The 6000-nt window shown below is 35.4% G+C and overlaps 1 long non-coding RNA gene across 1 annotated transcript; it reads left to right on the forward strand.

The window, feature by feature from the left end:
* Positions 1–4710: 4710 nt before the first annotated feature.
* On the forward strand, positions 4711–5678 carry LOC128198180 (uncharacterized). The gene is made up of 2 exons (XR_008250916.1): positions 4711–5242; positions 5386–5678. It is a non-coding gene; the product is annotated as an uncharacterized LOC128198180 (long non-coding RNA).
* The last annotated feature ends 322 nt before the right edge of the window (positions 5679–6000 follow it).

The following is a 6000-nucleotide window of genomic DNA, read 5'->3' on the forward strand; positions in this document are numbered from 1 at the left end:
TATAAAAAATTTAACCCTCCTGGGAAATTTTATGCAACTGCTTCATAATTTACTATTAGAGTTGTTAGAAAATAATATTTTTTTCAAGACGTCGTCACCAGCTTTCTCTTAACGTTAAGTAGAACTACTTAATAAAATGAAAAATGAAAAATTAACATTACTAACATAATATAAAAAAATTAGTTAATATCAACTAACCCACTAACAATCTATAAAACTTGTAAACCTTAATAATAATTTTCAAAAAATGTCTGTAATTGTAAGGAAATAAAGCTATTTTTATTTATTTATTATTTTATAGAACTACTTAATAGCAATTAAAAGCGCCGCTTTAATTGTTTCTGCGAGATGGAACATGTGATTTATTTTCCTTTTAACTGTATGAGGAAAAATAGATAATAGAAATCAATTATAGAATTATTTACTTCACGATCGGCGAAGATATCTCGGAACTTGCAGCCAAAGAAAAACAACACTTTTGAATAGTGAATCTCCTCTATTTCGAATGTTGACTATTTCGACTGACTGATCTGAACTTGGAGCATCTATAAAATTGACATTATTCTTAGACGAATTAAATAGGTACTCGTTTATGACATAATCGCAATTATCTTAGAAAATGGCATGCTGTGATTTTTCCCATTTTAGGCTTTTCCTAGTTTTTTTTTCTCACCAAAAAATATATACATTTAACTATATCTAGGTACGTATAAAATCAAAAAATGTCCAATTCGGACGAGGCATAGATTTTATAATAGAGACTAGCTGACGCCGCGCGGTTTCACCCGCGTGGTCCCCGTTCCCGTACGAATACGGGGATAATATACCTATAGCCTATAGCCTTCCTCGATAAATGGGCTATCTAACACTGAAAGAATTTTTCAAATCGGACCTGTAGTTCCTGAGATTAGCGCGTTCAATCAATCAAACAAACAAACAAACTCTTCAGCTTTATAATATTAGTATAGATATGTCACTAGCGCGTCAAAACTGAGGCGAACAAAGACGGCTAACTGACTGCATTTCCTTGAGTCGCAACGAAAGTTATTTAAATAAATAATACCTACCGAAGTACCTAAATATACTTAAACTTAAAAGCTACACAACTCAACATGTTGTGTAGCTAAGAACTTTAAAAACTGTCTATTACATAAATATATAATGGAATTAAACACAAAATTGTGCATGTGTACGCTCAGTGGAGTAGTTAAATTCGAATAACTTTTTGCGGTATTTTTTTTTATTCTTTACAAGTTAGCCCTTGATTACAATCTCAAGTGATGGTAAGTGACGATGCAATCTAAGATGGAAGCGGGCTAACTTGATAGAAGGAGGATGAAAGTCCACACCCCTTTCGGTTTCTACACGACATCGTACCGGAACGCTAAATCGCTGGGCGGTACGTCTTTGACGGTAGGGTGGTAACCAGCCAGTCCTGGACCAATTAAGAAAACCTTAATCGGCCCAGCTGGGGATCGAACCCAGGACCTCCGTTTTGTAAATCCACCGCGCATACCACTGCGCCACGGAGGCCGTCAAAATTTGTAGCCACGTAACGTGTCTATAGTATAAAATATCGTTAATAGATATACCTACTAGTAGTTCGCAGATGACGCTGGTTTTTTCCACCGTGCAAATAAAATTTAATCTAAACCTTAATACTGTACTGGAACCCCCTTCAGATAAGGGTCTCCTCCAAAGATTTCCATTTTTCCCTGTCTTTAACAATTTGTAGCCATTGTGGATTTGTGGGCTTGCAATTTTTTTAGTATCATCGCTGATCGTCCCATCTAGAGTTAGGTCTACCTAACTCTTTCCACAATGTCACCGTTCTTGTCCATCTACGGTCTTTGATTTTGGCTATATGCCCAGCCCATTTCCATTTAATTTTTTGACTGTGTGTTACAGCATGTATGGATTTTATCGCAAATCTTATATTAGTGTGATTTTTTTTCTATTTTCTTAATGTTAAGCATAGTGCGTTCCATTCCACGTTTACATGTGTGCAAATTGAGATAAAAGAAACACAAGCTGAAATGATTAAACTGTATTCCAAATATCTTAATACTCATTTTTAAGCAAATCGTTACTTTATTAGATGGTGATTACATTAGTTAAATTTAACTTAACCTCACATAACATGTTTTTTTTTTAATTTATTTTACGGCCTTGCATACAAGTCCTTATAGGCCCTGCTTTAAATATTACAATTTTTCTTAAAAATAATACAAAGCACTTAAAACTATCGTCGTCGTCGTCTAAATATAAATTTACTACTGTATTTTACAATTTTTCTATTGTGTTACTAATGAGGGATGATGACAGTTTTTTAAATTGTATATAAATTAAGAGTATACTAATAGTAAAGCAATTTTGTAAAAGGAACAGGGTATCTGCGATCATTACTTTCGGAGCTACAGGGATTTAAAGGGTCAGATTTGCGGCGCTGCCGCGGATCCCTGAAAAACGCCCCATACAAAATGGCTCGAAAAAATGACGTCATAGGCAATGTAATGATCGTTAGATTTGTATGCGCGTTCAAACAAAATTACTAATATCTTTGTTATTTGTGCGTTTATCTTTATAGTTCATATATTAAAAAATGTCACATTTAATGCAAGGAAGCTAAAACTGTATGAATTTTCATCTAATTACGATAAAAAAATTTTAGTAGTTTTTGAAATTTTATAATCTCATTTATTTTGCAAATATCCAGACAATCTTTGCTTTTTATGTATAAATTAGTTAACATTGACCCTATTTACCCGAATGTATCATAAAAACCAATATATTCAAACCTAGTCATCATCCCCATTACCAAACCCAACCTCAGAGTAAAACCATAATCATTAATAAACAGTACAGATTAAAATATTTATATGTAAGAAGGAGTTTTTATATGTTATCTTATTTATTTATAATTGTTAAATAATTAAAAATCTAACACATGTAAGTAGTTAATTTTATTTTGTTTGTAAACCAACCAACTATTACCAGAGCAATATCAATGTTCGTATCTAATTCATTTTTGGCGAAACAGGAAATTTGTGTAAAATTTTACAATTGATCGATGGTGCACGTATAAAATTTCTTACGCCTAGGTACGAGCGGCTATAGCTAGGTAGACATTTGAGTAATTTCCTGAGTATTTTCCTGAACGATAAGAGATTGTCAAGGTCGGTGATTAATTACCTCACCGCCGTGTTAATCTTGAGCTGTGCGGAAATCACTTTTATACACTTATTTATACGGTGAAATACGTATTCGGTTCAGGTTATGTAAGATGTAGTTAAATAATATCGAGGAATTAAAGGCCACAGCGGTCCTTTGCTATTGCATAACGTTTAATTAATGAATTTAATGGTTTATTATTTTGTTTCCTTCTCGAAGTTATGTTGGCGCCTGCTGCGAGAAAAACAATTTTAATTGATTTTTTTATTTAACAGCCAGAATGATTATTTTTTTGGTTTATTTTCTAAATAGAATATGTCAATAGAACACAATTAAATTAAGTTTTGTAACGGTACAGAACATAATAAATTTAAATTACAGTTTGAATAAATTCTAATTAAATTAGCGGGAAAAAGGATATGAATTTATAATGTAAATTAATAAGTGTGCAATTAATATGACTCAACATATTATTTAATGTCGTATACTCAGAAACGTGTCATGGTTCTAATCTGATCAATTGGGTAAAAAGAGCTGCCGCATTGGTGGTTAGGTTAGCTTATTCATGAAGTCCAAGGTTCGATTTCCTTTTTTTTTCAGGAAATTTTCAATAACAGCCTTGAGTTGGGAAATTGTTTTAGGCCTCCCTCCTGACAGACGAGTAGATTTATAGCTAAAACCTACCTCGCTTCTTCAGCTTTGGGTGATTGGGTTATGTTTGAATCGGTGACGATCTCAACGATTATTGGTGGGAGGCTTCGGCCGTGGTTAGTTACCACCCTACCGACAAAGACATACCGCCAAGCGATTTAGCGTTTCGGGACGATGTCGTGTAGTAACCGAAAGCGGTGTGGACTTTCATCCTACGTCATACAAGTTAGCCCGCTTCAATCTTAGATTGCATCATCACTTACCATCAGGTGAGATTGTAGTCAAGGGCTAACTTATAAAGAATAAAAAAGGGGTATAACACAACCTACTTTCCAACTCCGGAGTGATAAATTGTAATGAGAATTTCTTAGAAGCAAGATCAGCTCAGTATTTCATAGCCCAATCCAGGACTAGAACCTTGTCTTCCGAAGTCACACAGTCGAACCTAACTACTGAACCAACGCGGCAAAATATTTGTATCATCATTAATAACAACCCATATTCGGCTCACTGTTGAGCACGAGTCTCCTCTCGGAATGATAGGGGTTAGGCCTTAGTCCACCTCGCTGGCTGAATGCGGATTGGCAGACTTCACACACGTAGAGAATTAAGAAAATTAGGTATGCAGGTTTACTCACGATGTTTTTCCTTCACCATTTGATACACGTGATATTTAATTTCTTAAAATTCACATAACTGAAAAGTTGGACCGGATTCGAATATATGCCCTCCGAATCGAAACAGTGGTCATATCCACTAGGCTATCACGTCTCTAAAATATTTGTATACATAATAGATATAACAAAATATAATAAAAAAATAGACTCGAATTGAGAATCTCTTCCTTTTTTTTGAAGTCGGTTAAAAAGTCATCATGGCATGGTTGCTCAGGTCGAGTGGAACTTGGAAGGGATGGCGTAACTTCGGCGCCAATGGAGCGCGGTTCCTGAACTCTTCTTATTGTTGGCACTGATTTAAAGCTAGAGAAACTGTGGAGTAGCTGACATCTATACTAATATTATAAAGAGATAGTTTATGGTATTGTAGGGGGTAATCTCTGTATTTACTGACCTGCTTTTGAAAATTCTTTTACCACAAAAAGGCACGCGAGTGTCATAGGCTATATTTTATTCCCGTATCCGCGTAGTTCCCGTTCACGGGAAAATGAATGAAATAAATGAATTATAAGTAATATAAATTATAACAATAATTGGTTTTGTCCATGTAGGTTAATGCCCAAAGAATGATCACGCTGGGCATGCGGATTGGTCATTCGCAGGGATGGATTTTTCCGCACCGGTGTCGCTGCTGCCCGACACCGGCCTGTGCCATTTATAAAATCCAGCCTGTTGAGAATAGTTATACCGCTAGTCGGTCGCCAGAGCATCGTCGGTCCATTTGCAGGGTGCACCATGAGCAGGTGAGGTTGGCAGTTGGGTAGGCTGACTGGTACTGCTTACACACCGGTATGTTTATTAAAATAATAATTATTTTAATAAACATACCGGTTAATAATGATTATTTTAATAAACATACCGTCTCAAGACATTTCTCTGTTCCAAGGAGCGTAGTTTTCGTGTCCGGTGAAGCGTCAAGTGCGAGCCCACCGCCTACCCGTTCCCACCGACAGAAGGGCGCGCCGCGCTGTCACCCGAAGCCCTACGCAGGCTAATTGACTCATCCACTAAGCAAATCTGTAAGAAAGAACATCATGCACTTATTTGTTTACCTCTGCGTTTAGGATAAACTACATTAATTGAGCATATAACAATTACAGTTAAGTTTCATTTCGTCAAATAGGTCAATGTCATTAATCTACAAAAACCTACTCGTTAATAAAGTTGAACTGTCTTTGATCAAGTGCTTTTATTTACAGGATACTGAAACACAAAAAGAATATTTTTTTCCACTTTCTGTCTATCTTTTGGACTGATCTCTGGAATGGCTGAACCAATTTTAATGGAACTTTCACTGGAAGATAGAGGAGGTTATAGGTTTATTGTGCTTAAACCTTCTATCTTCCAAAAGTTCGATCTTTCCATGGATTTTTCCGGAACAAAAATAAGCTTTTAAATGACTACCTATAGTATAATACTCGTATATGGTTTAATTAACTTATGCAGGTACCTACTTTCTACATAAGTTAGGTTTTAAGCAAACTTATTAATGTGCCTTAAC

This window comes from Bicyclus anynana, chromosome 6, assembly GCF_947172395.1.
Source record: "Bicyclus anynana chromosome 6, ilBicAnyn1.1, whole genome shotgun sequence".
NCBI classification, from domain to species: Eukaryota; Metazoa; Arthropoda; class Insecta; order Lepidoptera; family Nymphalidae; genus Bicyclus; species Bicyclus anynana.